The 15,695-nt window shown below is 38.9% G+C and overlaps 1 protein-coding gene across 17 annotated transcripts in view; it reads left to right on the top strand.

The window, feature by feature from the left end:
• The window catches only part of TP63 (tumor protein p63), a 262,688-nt gene that overhangs the window by 80,120 nt on the left and 166,873 nt on the right, over nucleotides 1–15,695 (top strand). The window contains exon 1 of one of the 17 annotated variants that reach the window (XM_063620526.1): nucleotides 9,716–10,419. The exons of the other annotated variants lie outside the window; for them this stretch is intronic. The gene's annotated coding sequence lies outside the window, so the exon portion shown is untranslated. Of the gene's footprint in view, nucleotides 1–9,715; nucleotides 10,420–15,695 lie in introns of those variants that run through there. 17 annotated transcript variants of the gene reach the window in all.

Raw genomic sequence — 15,695 nt, forward strand, 5'->3', positions numbered from 1 at the left:
CAGGAAACAGACATGTAAACAACTAACTACGGCACAAGGTAGAATTCGGTCACAGAGGTCAGTTTGTCACAGAAGTATGGAAGAAGATATTTTTGATTGGAGAGGAATAAGAAACTTTTCTGAAATATTCTGAGGTAAGAAGTGAAGATTAGCTAGGTTATTAGTAAGTCTCAGTCCACTAGGACTGCTGTAACAAAATACCATAAACTGGGTAACTTACAGACAACAGAAATTCTCACGGTGCTGGAGGCTGGAAAGTCTTAGATCAAGGCACCGGTGGATTCCGTCTGATGAGCACCAGCTTTTTCATAGGTGGCACCTTCTTGTTTTGTCCTCACATGGTGGAAAGGGCACACAGCAGCTCTTTGGGTCCTCTTTTACAAGAGCACTAATCACATTCATGAGGAGAGGCAGTAATGGTTTAATCACCTCCTCAAAACCCCACCTCTTACTATCATTACCTTGGGGTTAGGTTTCAACATATAGATTTGGTGGGGTGAGGGTGGGGACACAATTATTCAGATCACAGCAAGAAGAAGACAAATACGGAAAGGTGTTTCAGATTGAAAGACAGAGTACGCAAAGAGAAAGGTTATAAAATGCAAGGACTATTTCAGAAATGAAGATGGGATTATGAATTATGTTTTATTATGAGATGAGTTTAAGATCAGATCATTGGGTATCTTCAAAACCATGCCACTGAGTTTGGGCTTTGATCTTGATAGGGAGCCATTGAAAATATCCGAGATGTGAAGTGACATGGGGACATCTGTTTTTGGACTCAGGGATGCTGGGAAATTTCACTATTGCCACATTTTAAACCTCTAAGAAAGAGCTAGGTTTGCCTGGGAATTCTCCCAGACCACCATAGCATAGAGAGAGAGGTCAAGATTGGAATTCCTGATTATTTGGCTTATGGTCAGATAGATTGAGATGCAAAAACCTCAAAATAGGCTTTATGGCCACTTCATCTCCATTTGTACCCCTACCTTTGGGCTTTTATAGCATTCTATTTATTCTGTGTATTTCTGACACTTAACACACTGCCTGGCAAGTAACTGTATTCAGTAAATGTTTACTGAGTGAATGGACAAACTACTAACTTGTTTCAACAGTGGGGAAGAGCCCAATTATCAGAGCTTGAGTAAACGACCTACACATGAGCATCTGGTTTTGAGCTGACAGAAAACTAGCCTTTGATACCATCCTCTGGTCCTTGGGTTTTTGGATAAATAGTTCATTTTCCTGAGCTGAGTTCTTTTCATTTGAAACGAGTTCATCTTATTCCAAACGTTTAGGGAGTAATCTCAAATAGACTTCATCTCCAATGAACTTATCCAGTTTTAACTTCAGAAAGTCAAGCTTCATATCTCCCAAATTTATTTGATTTTTGAATTTTGAAAAGATTAGAGACTGAAGCCTGCATAAAATAAAAAAAAGTATTTCAAAAAAGGATTATATATACCACTGTTGAACAATTAAATTACAAGTTCAAGTCTAATCCAATTGTTAAACTTATTATATTAGGTGTATATTTTGTGAATAACTTTATACCCCTCTTCATAATTATAATTGATGCTTTTATAACTTTTATAATTGAATATTATTTCAATAAATAAATCCATAATAATGTAATAAAATTAGTAGCAAATCAATTTCTAAGTCTGAGAGGCTTTACAAATCACTAATTAGAAAATATATGATCAAGTGAAAAATTTTTTGTCCAGTATGGAAAGAGTGATTAAAACCTGGTCTTCATTCTCTCCAAAGTATGTTTTTAATAGTTTCTGTTTATCTTTAATACATCTGAAACCTAAAAGCAATTTAGACAAAGTTGGGTTTCCAACTCTTCATTTTATATGTGGTATTAACAGATACTCAGTGCCATATTATTATCTGTAGATGAATTAAAGATACCACGTAAGTGGAATTGTGTGTATGTGTATGTGTGTGTGATGCAAGGCATCACAGGACCCTCGTAAGGTGAACTTTGGGAAAGGTACTATTAAACCTCTAAGAGTTCTACCTTCAAGTTCTATTATTCTCTGCCATGACATTTGGGAAAGTGGTCATGTTCCCAGTGTTCCTGGAGCTCTACTTGTCCTGAAAGCTTACAGAGACATATGCAAAGACATGAGGTTTTAACAATCACTCCAGAAATTTTCCGATCACATAGTGTAGGCTCATTGCCTAAGAACAGAATATAACAGAGAATAATACAGAAATATCAATATCCAAGGGCAAGTACAGAAAAAACAATCTTGTTTTGACAGAGGTCTCTTAAAGTGTATGTTTGTACATCAATTATGTGGAAATTTTGAGAAGTTTCTTTTCTGTCCATCCTAGTAATGTTTGAGTGACTTGGTTGTGACTTAGAGGCCTCCTTTTCAAGATTGTATCTCTCACTGATGTACACCATAGTTTCTGATAGGTTTTCCTTGGTTGGAGATTATCCTTACACCTTTCCAAAATTCTCTCAAATATGAGAGGCCTGGTTTCTTGGGAGGGAGCATTGAAGAAAGGCATACATAAATGACAAGGAGTTAATTCAGCTTGCTTCTCAGAGTTAGAGTGATTGTATGTACACACACACAGACATACATATACCCATTCATATAAAAGCCATCTCTTTTTTTTAAAGTGCTGTCTAAAAACCAAAATAGAACAAAAATCCAAGAACTCAAAAATTCTACCCAACCAGAGAAGCACTGGGAGAGAAACAGTGCTGTACGTTCAGCAAACTGTTTTATTTTCCTCTTGGACATGGTTAACTATATTTTTCCAACCTCCCTTAAAGTTAGGCATGGGCATGTGACTTGGTTCTAACTAGTGCAATACAGGCAGGGATGCTTCGTGCTACTTCCAGATGTGGCCCTAAAATTACCATTTGATCCTTCACTTGCCCTCGTTTCCTCCCTTTCTCCTCCCTTCTCCTCTCCTTTCTTTATCATAGGCTGAGTAGAGAGGACCCAGAAGAAATCTTTGAGGCCCTACAGGACAGCTAAGCCACTAGATGGAAGGATTCTAGACCTCTTAGTCACCCCAAGTAGGAAAGCCACACAAGAGAGCTGCCGGAAGGGAAATATCCATGTGAGATTTTGTGTGAGAAGTCTGATCATAGCATTTGTTTTGAAATTATGGCATTTGTTTTTTCCTGTGGTTATCTTTTAATCTAAAACAGGAAGCATTGAGGGTATGTTCTGATCACTTAGAAGAAGATAAGGTATAACATCCAGATTTGATCTCTCTAAGAATGTGCTACCTTTGCTATTCTAGGGAATATTCCTTGATAAACATTAAGACCTATTAGGTATATACATTTCAGCACAAGATGATTGTAATTACAAACTGACATTGATGGTAAATTACTCTATACCCTTAATAAGGTCACGGGTTGTGAGTCTGAAACCATCTCTGTGGTGGTTTGGGATACAGCCACCATGGTATGTAAATCTGATGCTAAAAATTGGAGCAGCTAGCCATGTGAAGAATTTGGATACTGTACATAAACCACAATGAATCTTATTGTGGAATAGTAAAGATTTATCACTGTATAAATTTCTGTGCACTGATTTGGTTTGTTTTTCTTTTGTTAGAAAAATCAAGAGACCATGAAGTTGTTTGAGAAATAATTCTAAGTCTACGTGAGCACTGAGGCTTCAGGAACTGAACCATGCTCCTCTGTGTCTATCCCTTGGCTCATTATTCTCAGAGGGATGTGGATTTCACTTTTGACCACTTTAGCTTAGATAGTGATAACCATTACCTACCATTTATTCAGTACTCACTACGTACTGTACTAAAAACTTTATATACATCTCATTTACTCATACAGCGATATAACACATTAAATATTTTTATTCCTGTTCCCCATATGAGGAAACTGAGGCTTAGAAAGTTTAAGCAACTTGTTTCAAGTCAAACATCTGTAATGTAGCAAAACCACATTTCCAAAATTCATGCTCCTAATCAGTGCTCAATGCACCCGTTACTGACCTTTGTATTCTTTATCTATAATTGTATTAGATACCTCCCTTTTATGTATAATGCCCAATTTTATAAAATATGTTTTTATTTACTCTTTTCTTGAGTGAGATCAAGGGGATCTTGAGTGAGATCCCAGGGGATAGCATATTTGTTCAGGGCCATTTTGTTTTAATGATTTTACATCATAAAATTTGTTTAGATTCTTAGTCACTGGACTTTGTGGAAAGAATGTCATAATTTCTGTGTTGAATTTCATTTTTAAAAAGCCCTGGAAATGCTACTTCCATGATCCCTTCCCTTTTAAAGAGAGAGTTTGCCGATCATCTTTCTCACTCAGTCCCAACATTGGAATGGTGTCATTAGAAAAGGAACTTTTCAGCTTTCACATCAGTAAACACAGTGGAGATGCAAGAAATCCATAGTTCTTACTCTGAAAGGACTGCAGAATTTTATAATATTCTGAATTTCATAGCCCAACATTTTTAAAGGAACCAAAATGAACAAACATTTCTCTCAATTGCATTCTTTTTCCCCTTTGGCACTAGTCTATCTTATCTGAAATTTTTTCAGTTCATCTACTTCATGATAAGCACTTTTCTAGGAAGAGCTATCAGAATCTCTTAGTATCTTTTTTTTTTTTTTTTTACATGGAGTCTTGCTGTCTCACCCAGGCTGGAGTGCAGTGGTGCAATCTCAGCTCATTGCAGCCTCCACCTCCCAGCTTCAAGTGATTCTCCTGTCTCAGCCTCCCAAGTAGCTGGGGCTACAGGCGAGTGCCATCACACCCAGCTACTTTTGTATTTTCAGTAGGGATGGGGTTTCATCATGTTGACCAGGCTGGTCTAGAACTCCTAGCCTCAGGTGATCTGCCCACCTTGGGCTCCCAAATTGCTGGGATTACAGGAGTGAGTCACTGCACCCAGCCTCTTAGCAACTTTATATCTAATTCACACTATCAATTGCAGCAACTGAAATATCAACATACATGTGTACAAACTAAACAAATATGTACACACACACACACACACACACACACACACACACAGAGTGTTTGCTGTCCTAAAGCTGCTCCCATGTTTCAACATCTCTGAAATTAAAGAGTTATTATCACTATTTAATAACCTTTCCAACATGCAAACACATACTTCATCTGGATCAATCACAGATAATTTCATAATAAATAATGTACTAAATATTATCTTTCACACTGATCAAGAGATCAGCTTGAGAGAGTATGTCATATAACTTTTGACAAACACAATAACTTTGAATAATAGTTTGCTTATTCGCTAAGATGTGGGAAGCTGACTGCTTCCAGAAGCATCTATATGGAATGAGAAGTGAGAACAGCTATACTGTTTTCATATAGCTATACTGAATTTGAATTTCTTTAAACTCAATACACTAAAACCTCACAAGCCTGTAGGTCACAGATAAAATCTGAAATTAGGATTGTAGACATTCTGATTAAATGAAGTTGGTCTCATTAACCAAAAGTAATCATGCTTGTTCAGTCCCTAAGCTGCTTAATGCTTCTGTAAAATCTGGGAATTAGGCTTGAGGATATCTCTTCTGCACTGCATAAGCCCTTTCCTTTAAAGCAGTTTTCTTTGTGTTCTTTTTTTCTTTTAGCTTGAAATTGGACCCAGCCTCCAAAAGTCAGTCTTTACCCTGAGCTTAGATAGGGAAGACATAGAGTTAGTAGTAACAGGAAACACATTTAATGCAAGGGATAGAATTAAAGAATGTGTTAATGTGGAAAAATGAGAAAACTTGCTATATAATCTACGATTTCTGTCAGACTCCAAGAATCTAAAGTGGAAAATTATTCAAGAAAGATAATGCCGGGCGTGGTGGCTCACGCTTGTAATCCCAGCACTTTGGGAGGCTGAGGCAGGCGAATCACGAGGTCAGGAGATTGAGACCACAGTGAAACCCCGTCTCTACTAAAAATACAAAAAATTAGCCGGGCGTGGTGGCGGGCGCCTGTAGTCCCAGCTACTCGGAGAGGCTGAGGCAGGAGAATGGCGTGAACCCGGGAGGCGGAGCTTGCAGTGAGCCGAGATCGCGCCACTGCACTCCAGCCTGGGCGACAGAGCGAGACTCCATCTTAAAAAAAATAAAGAAAGATAACGACATAAGAGAATGCGCTGATGGAGAAAGGTCTACATTGGAAAAACAAAAACTAATGCCAATCTTTAAAGAGGGTAAACTACAAGGATATGTCACAAGCATGTATAAGTGATGGATTTTGATTCCCAAGTGTGTGGAGAAAACTCCTAGGGACAACTTTGCAGTGACCAGAAAGCCATGATTGAATAAGGGGACACATGTTCCTGGGATGAGAGTGATCTCGTGTTTATTTTGGAATGAATTATTTAAAGGGAAAAATAAACCTGATGTATTAGTTTATTTTCACAGTGCTATAAAGGACTACCTGAGACTGGGTAATTTACAAACAAAAGAGGTTTAATTGACTCAGAGTTTCACAAGACTGGGAAGGCCTCAGGAAACTTACAATCATGACAGAAGGCAAAGGGGAAGCAAGGCGTGTTTTGCATGGTGGCACGATGGGGGAACAACCAAACACTTTTAAACCATCAGATCTTGTGAGCGGTCACTCACTGTCACGAGAATGGCATGGGGGAAACCGTCACCGTGATCCAATCACCTCCCACCAGGTCCCTCCCCTGACATGTGGGGATGAGATTTGGGTGGGGACAGAGAGCCAAACCATATCACCTGAGAATACTGCCTAAATAACATTTAGCAGGCTAAATGTAAAGACCTTTATCACATCATTTAGAAATTCAATGTTTCAACTGTTAAAGAAACATGTAAACATATAATATTGTTAAGTGATTCAGTTTTCCTTGGGGGTAGAGAACCTATACATATAAGATGGGATTATCATTTTTGGGAAAGGTGGAAAAAGATGGAAATCACTTTTGAGGTTTACTTTGAATCATTTATCTAAAAAAACAAAAACAAAAAACAATGTAGCATATACTTTTGGAGAGGGGTATATTTAACAGAAATGAGAATATAAGGGATATGAGCAGAATATGAAGAATACTTCGGAATATGAATGTCTCTAGCTCTGTGTGAGGAGCTCTGACATCTCTCAGACATAACTGAATGAAAAAGCCCACATTTCTCCGTTGCCATGATTGAAGTGTAGGGTAAGAGGAAAACAGCAGCAAGAACAAAACTCATAGATGCAGACAAGGACAAAAGCCATAGATGCACGAACGAAAAACCTGCCCACAGAAAAACGGTGTTCTCGGTTTGGTAAAAGTGAGAGAACTTGTTCTTTGGGAAGCCAGGCAGCTCCTAGCAATCACAACTTTCCTTCGTACATACTCATAGATCATTTATTATAAAACGAATCTGTAGCCTTTTTTGAAAACGCTCAAACTTGTCCTCAGTTATAAGCTTCCTAATCTGTCCTTGCAGAGTCCATGATGCTCAGTTGGTTCTCCTTGATTATGTGCCCATATTCACTCTTTCATGTGTATTCTTTTTGCATCCGATTTATCAGACATCTGTTTATTCCTCCAGATTTCTTTTGTAAAGTTCTACCTGACCAATCAACACATCTAGTCCCTCCATTTTATGGCATAATCATGCCATAAAATGTTATCTTCAAGTCTAGTCCAGCAAAGTTTTTCTGTAAAAAATCAGAGTGAATATTTTCAGCTTTGCAGGCCATGCAGTCTCTGTCACAGCTACTCAACTCTGCCGCCGCAGGTTGAAGGCAGTCATAGACTATACCTAAACAAATGAGCATGGCTTAAAATGCTGCAAAAACAGATGAGAGTAATTTTGTGCGTAGCACATTGTAGATCCCTGTTTCAGGGAGTCTTCTGTTTTTCTTGAGCCAGATCTCCTTCTTGAGCCCTTTTCTTTGGAATTATGCTCCTCTTTTTCTCTATGAACTTTAAAAAACAAAATTCTTTCTTGAAATGTAGATAAAGCCTGGGTTTGTCCTCTAAGAAGTACTGCATTTGAGAAGCACTGAACAATCACATAAAACTTAAAAGGATTTTTATTCATTTAATCTCATTTATTCTGTTTCTAAAAGGATATTAAAGAAGATCCAGTTCATAATCTTCAGTAGCACTTTTCATTGTTTACTCTTCTCTCCTGCCTTCACAAGTTACAATCTATTCATTTTTCCTCTGCCAAACCCTGTCTCAAATTCTTGCCCCCAGCAAGCTCCGCCCACAAGGTTTTCATTTTTTCCACACCACCTCTATCTCAGAGCTCTTTGTTTTGTAGATAGACTAAAGCATCACTGCTAAATTTGTTCATCTCTCTTCTCCCTCCATCATTCTCAGATACAGATGTCAAAGAACCAGGCCAAGGAGGAAGAATCATTGAAGGGGAAGATCAAAGCTTGTGAACACTCCTGATTTTAAATGTTTATCCTGTTAAATATTATTTTTATTATCATTATTGGCTTAAGTATATTTCATTAACTTGTGAAAAAACTTCTTATACATTGTACATAGTATGTTCTCATTAGACAGGGCCTTAAAGGCCATCCTGTCTCCAATAACTTTAGATAGTGCATCTCTTACATTAAAGAAGACTGAATCCCAGCACTTTGGGAGGCTGAGGCGGGCAGATCACCTGAGGTCAGGAGTTAGAGACCAGCCTGACGAACATGAAGAAACCCCGTCTCTACAAAAAATACAAAATTAGCCGGGCGTGGTGGCACATGCCTGTAATCCCAGCTACTCAGGAGGCTGAGGCAGGAGAATCACTTGAACCCGGGAGGTGAAGGTTGCAGTGAGCTGAGACTATGCCATTGCACTCCAGCCTGGGCAACAAGAGTGAAACTCCGTCTTGAAAAAAAAAAAAAAAAGAAGAAGAAGACTGGAGCCTGGCAGGGAGCAGAGAGCGAGATAGGGAGAGACTCTGCTACAAATTCATTATCCAGCATCTCCTTACAGACTCAGCCATCTCACACTAAGAGACAGCAAACAAAGAGAAGGCTCCCAGCAGCCGCACTGCAATCACACTGGAATTACCTTCTGTGCATCACTGGACAGCTGGAGGGGTGAGGCTAGAGGGCCTGTTCGTAAACAAGTCTCTCCCAGCCATGTCCGTAAAGGCATTTGCCTGTAGGAGGTGATTGCCTTCCGATGAAGTTGCTATAAGAGGACACTGACAGGGAAGATCTTTGCAGAGATTTAGAGACCTGATCTGCAATTCGGGCAGAGAGTTTTTGGTGCAGTAGAAGTTTGAAGAAGTCTTTGCAGCAGTAGTTATTGGTTTGCAGTGGGCCGTCTTTACCAGGAGTTGTGAATAGATTTTCTCAGATGAATTGCCTGTTGTCAGCTGAATGTTGAAAGAACTAGGGCTACTTGTGTAATGGAGAGAGGAACAATAGGTTGTGGGCCTTACAATAATAGAATAATAAAGTAGGAAGGATGCTTAGTGATTTTCCAGTATTTTCTAGTAATACAGTAAGCTTCTATTACACATGGGGAAAATGAAAACTAGAGAGAAAAAGGGATTCCCCCATAGTTACCTGGCTAGTTAGGGCAGACAGTGAAAAATATATGGAACTTTCTATCATGTGCTCTTTTTTTTTTTCTCTGCATTGCCCGTTGTGATTGGAAATATTAACTGGGTGGCAAGACACAACAAGAATCCTTGGGTTGCTGTGCTAAGGTGGGCGGCAGGAAAGTGTAATGATCCATCGTGCTTTGGAGGTTCAGCTAGAACTTTGTTTCATAAAAGGACTTCTTCAAACCACCTGGGAGGCTCTCGCTTGTTTCACATGCCCAGACTTACCTCCCTGGGCGTAAGGAGCATCCAGCTGCCCAGGTGATTCTGAGTTGCTTATCCTCTCCAGCTGAGACTCCTGAAGTCCGGACAGCAATGGTTCTGAACCTCACCAAGCATCACACTCTTGTGGAATTTCTAGACTTTTAAGTAATATTCCAGCTCAGATTTAAGTCTGGGAAATTCTGATTTAATGGAGCTGGGGTAATGCCCAGGCATCTGTATTTTAAGCATCCCAGATATTCTAATGTGTAGCCAGCTTTGAGAAATACAGGGCTAAAGGAAGCCTGAAGGTTTAAGCCTGGAATTAAACAACAGCAAGAAAGTAGAGAAGTAGGAAGGATGGATTGGAGAGATGTTACTGAGGGTGAATGAGGCCAGAAGAATGTCATTGCTCAAGAAGAGGGTAGGAAATGAGAGACAAGAAACTGGTGAGCCTCCCTGGGAGAGTAATGAGGTTCAAACAGGCGCAGGTGGAAGCTCTCTGGGGCCAGATTAAACAAAGACAGCAGGGCTTGGAAAGAATTCTCTGAAGACGCTGATCTACCCTCTCTAGACTGAAGTATATTTGGTTTCCTCAGCAAAAAGGAACGACAGAGGACAAATAACTCAGCAGGAAGTGTTTGGAATTGGCAGGTAAGAAAAAATAATAAGGGAACAGCCTTAGAAGGATGAGTGCATCTTTAGTGTCAGCAATCCTTGGGCTGTAGTTCATCTGATAACAAGGTCAAAAGTCTCCTGTAAAATGCACGATAGAATCTTTGGACCAGAGGGCCTTAGAGCTCATGGGAATCAACCCCTTCACTTCATAGAGGAGGAACTTGAATCCCAAACAGGGGCAGGGACTTGCCCAAGATCCCAGCCAGTGAACGCCTTGGGCCTGTAAGGCAGGGCTCTGAACTCTGTTCACTCCTAGGAGAGTCCGCACAGTGTGACAGTTAAGAACTACTCCAGGCACAGAAAGCTCATGTACCTTCCCCAAAGTTATACACCTAGTAAACGTGGGTGTGTATAAAATACCAACTTTATCATGTTTTGTTGGGAGGATTAAATATTCATAAGGCATTTAGAACAATGCCTAGCATGCAGTACGTGTTATATTAATTATAATTATTACATCATACTATTTTTTTCAAGTATTAAAGTGACATCATAGTGAGTAAGACTGATGTCTATTTGAGGACAGATATTTAGAGAAAATGCAGGCTTATTAAAGTGCTCTGTCTTTAATAAAACTCTAAACAGATTAGAATTTAGGTGAATACTGAAGCCACGTGTTTTCAAGTGCAGTTTGTTTAAAGTGCAGATTTGTAAGTCTCAGTCCAGATCATTTGAAACAGAATCTCTTGGAGGAAGGGACAAGGAACTGGCATTTTCCAAATGTACTCCCAAGTATTTCTGTTGAACTGTAAAGTGTGACACCTACCACTCCTTACTGGGGAAGTGGAGTAACCTTCTAAGGTAAAGAGTCAAGACCTTTTTTCCTTCAGTGATATAGTTACTACTGTATTCTCCTTCTCACCATTACAGATATGGAAATTGAAGGTTAGAGAGTTTGCATAGCTTGCCCAAAGTTATTAACCTTGTAAATGACAGACTAGGGACTCTGAAGCCATATCCTTAAGAACCCAGAGTTCCCATTCTCTTGGTTACCATGTGAGTTTGAGCATTTTTCTTATCTATTAAATGGGTTCATGTTGGTATCTAATTCAAGGGATGTTGTGAAAATTAAACAATGCCTGTCAGGCATATTGCAGATACTTTGCTCATGGAAACAATCATATGATAGCTATTGATTCTGTTATTGATGTTAGCATTGTTACTTGTCCTTTTCAAATATTTAATCCAACAAACATTTCTTTGACACCCACTCTGTGCCATATACTGTGCTAATCTGTGAACCCACAAAGGCCAGAAACTAAAATTTGGTTCTTCTCTCCATGAACCAACCAGTCAGGTAGGAACTATAAATAAAAATCTGTACCATAGACAAAATGTAATTCTGATCAGAGAGGAACAAAATGTGCCCTAACGATTTAGTAAAAACAAAACTTATCTACCAGGTGTCTTTAAGAAATACATTATTCTGGGTAGCTGAGTTTTCTATAATACTTGTTAGATAGCATTTTATGTTTCTTTTTGTATTGGAAGGTAGACATTTCTGAATATAATACATACTTTACTTTTTAAGCCAAAAATAGTGTGCACCCTCAGGATTACCATGGGGAACCTTATTTACTGGGTTGTATTATCACATCAAAGTCCTCAGGGGTTTTGCAAGTACTTTTTTGTTCTTATGTCTGGCTTTCAATTTTTTTTTTTTTTTTTTTTGTCTCATTGTTGCAAATATCCACTTCACTCCTCACAGAGGTCATTGCAATATACCAGTAAGAATAAAGACTTAGGAGTTATCCAACCTATATTTTTATACTAACCTTTTCAGGCTGTATGAATTAAGCCATTCATCCATTCAACAAATGTTTATGAATGCCCAGTTATTATATCAGGAATTCTGTTATGTGTAGGGATGTGAGATATAAATATATCTTCAAGATTCTATGGTGTTAAAATTTCCATAATTCATTACTTTTTTATGGTATATAATTTATATTTAATTCTTAATGATTTATTTTCATAAGTTATTGGGGAACAGGTAGTGTTTGGTTACTTAAGTTTTTTAGAGGTGATTTGTGAGATTCTGCTGCGCTCATCCCCCGAGTAGTATACACTGAACCCAATTTGTAGTCTTTTATCCCTCACCCTCTTCCCACCCTTTCCCCAGGTCCCCAAAGTCCATTGTGTCATTCTTACTGCCTTTGCATCCTCATGGCTTCGCTCCCACTTATGAGTGAGAACATATGCTGTTTGTTTTTCCATTCCTGGGTTACTTCACTTAGAATGATATTCTCTAATAATTTCTTTGCATCTCTACAGTGGAGCTGGGGCAGTAACTAACAGAGATGTTTTGCAAGAGTGGAAGCTAAATACAATTAAATGCACCTGGGATTCAAATCCACTCCATCTTCTCTGTTCACATTCTGTATTCACAAGCATTATGGTTATGGAACACCTTTGTGCTGAGCACTGTTCCAGGCCTTGGGGATGCATCCGTGAACGGGGCAATCAGCTCATGTTAAGCTTACATTCTTCAGGCAGTGGGGTGGACGGGGCTGCGGGAGAGACTAACAATCAACATGTAAATATATAACACAGTCTCAGATAATTGATATTTAAAAAACATGGGGCAAGGATAAACCAGTGATATATTTCTTTTTCTCCCCTACTTCTCACCATGATCTGCACAAATGTGTTGCTTAATAAATAAATCCTTATGATTTGTATCAGACTTTACTGCTAGATACTATTTTTTCAAGGTGTTATACCTCATTCTGAAAAAAAAAGTCTAAAGGTTGTGATTTATATAAACCACATTTCCTGTCTTTAGTCAATTTTGTATATTTACTAAAAATGAAATTTACCAGGACAAATAATTAAAACAGACATAGTATAAATAATTATTACATTGAATGTTAAGGAATTAGGTAAACATGGTAATGTGAAGTTTATACACAAGACAGACCCTGTAAAGTCCACTTTCAAATAGGGTTACAGCATAATCAACAGAAAATTAAAAAAATAAAACATAGGACTTATCGGGACTAGGAATATGAATATGTAAAAATTAATATATAAAAGGAAATTGTTCCTGAATGGCAAGATGACTAATTTTACAGTTTAAAACTTCTATTTTTATTCCACCAAAACTTAATAATATGTATCCCGTTGTGATAAAGTACGTTTTAAAGACTCTGATTTAAGCTATTTTAGTACCAAGAGTTGGAACAAATAAAGTCAGGACAGGTGAAATATATATTTCATTCACTTTGAAGGGAACCACATGAGGGAATTTAGCAATATGGGGGCAGATGGTGGGGGAGGAAATCCTGCTTTGGAAAGTGAGTGTATGAATTCTCAGCTTTCTGCCATGGTTCTTTGTTACTACTGATTCTTCAGCGCAACACATATATAGCCAATACAAACGTAAAATTCTTTTTCCGGCCGGGTGTGGTGGCTCACGCCTGTAATCCCAGCACTTTGGGAGGCTGAGGTGGGCAGATCACGAGGTCAGGAGTTCGAGATCAGCCTGACCAACATGGTGAAACCCCATCTCTACTAAAAAATACAAAAATTAGCTGGGCGTGGTGGCACGCACCTGTAATCTCAGCTACTTGAGAGGCTGGGGCAGGAGAATTGCTTGAACCCAGGAGCCGGAGGTTGCAGTGAGCCGAGATGGTGCCATTGCACTCCAGCCTGGGCGACAGAGCGAAAGTTCATCTTGGGTGGGGCGGGTGGAATATTTTGTCATCATTGCTAGTGAATGTTTGGAATAAAACACGTACAGATTAGGCAAATTCATATTTAAGAAAAATCCATAAACATGTATCTTGTTCCTCCATATAAACGTCACTCAGTCTTACTCTCCGAGTGGGCTGATCGTCTTATCAGTGAGTAGGGGCAGTCCAAAGAATGAGGCTCAAGACCTTGGTCTGCTTGCCTATTGATGGAATGTGTGCTCTTGACAAGTATTTTAATGTTATTCAGCTGTAGAATGTTGACAATAATATTCATTCTATGACATCGAATCATATGAACTTGGTAGCATTCCACCATTAACCTACAAAACAGGAAGTTCCTAAGGTTCAATATGATACATAGTTCGTAATATGACTATCAAATGGAGTATGTGTGAAAGTGATTTTTTACTGAAGTATTCCAAGTTTGAATCATTATGCAGCAATAGACTATTGAATCATATCTGTGTGATATATCATGCTTTATGAATTGGGTCACCATCCCATATTTAAAGTGCTAAAATATTAATGATGATGATAAGAAAAATATATGAACAGTTACAATAAAAAAAATCAGGTGTGAACCAAGGATCCTGCCTCATTGGTCCAGGGTCACTTCTTTATTTTTTTTTTGAGACAGAGTCTTGCTCTGTCACCCAGGCTGGAGTGCAGTGGCGCGATCTCGGCTCACTGCAAGCTCCGCCTCCTGGGTTCACGCCATTCTCCTGCCACAGCCTTCCGAGTAGCTGGGACTACAGGCATCCGCTACCATGCCCGGCTAATTTTTTTTGTATTTTTAGTAGAGACGGGGTTTCACCATGTTAGCCAGGATAGTCTCGATCTCCTGACCTCGTGATCCGCCCGCCTCGGCCTCCCAAAGTGCTGGGATTACAGGCATGAGCCACCTCACCCGGCCGGTCCAGGGTCACTTCTTATTTCCAGGTCCACATCTGATTGCTTGTAATTCCCTGGGTTGACAAATATTATTAGCCCAGTGATCTCCCACTTTTATTTTGTACTCCACATATAATGGTCCAAGAGAAAGTTTCTACAACTTCACAAGTACTAATCAACTCAAACTGCAATTTATTTTAAAATCTTTAAAGGTCTTTTATATACACCAGGGGTTGGCAAAGTTTTTCTACACAGGGCCAGAAAATATTTTTGACTCTGTGGGCCACATGGTTGCTATTGCAACTCCTCAACTCTGCTGTTGTAGCTCAAAAGCAGCCATATACCAACACCTAAATAAATATGGCAGTGTCCTTAAAAGACTTTACCTACAAAAACAAGTGGTGGGATAGATTTTACCTGTGAGTGGTAGTTTGCCAACACCTAATCCAGATGAAAGATTACCGTGCAGATTCTTCACTAAGCTTTCAGCTATGGGACTTGGATTAGGAATGTGGATTAAGGTCTACAAAATCTTTGAAAATCAAACCCAATCACTTATATGTATGTCAGTACGTATACTTCATTTTTACTTCTTTTGTTTATTGTATAAGATTGTTCAGAACTGTCATCAGATTCTCATAATAGATTCTGTAACTGAGAAAAGGT

The sequence above is a fragment of the Symphalangus syndactylus genome, chromosome 17 (assembly GCF_028878055.3).
Source record: "Symphalangus syndactylus isolate Jambi chromosome 17, NHGRI_mSymSyn1-v2.1_pri, whole genome shotgun sequence".
Classification (NCBI taxonomy): Eukaryota; Metazoa; Chordata; class Mammalia; order Primates; family Hylobatidae; genus Symphalangus; species Symphalangus syndactylus.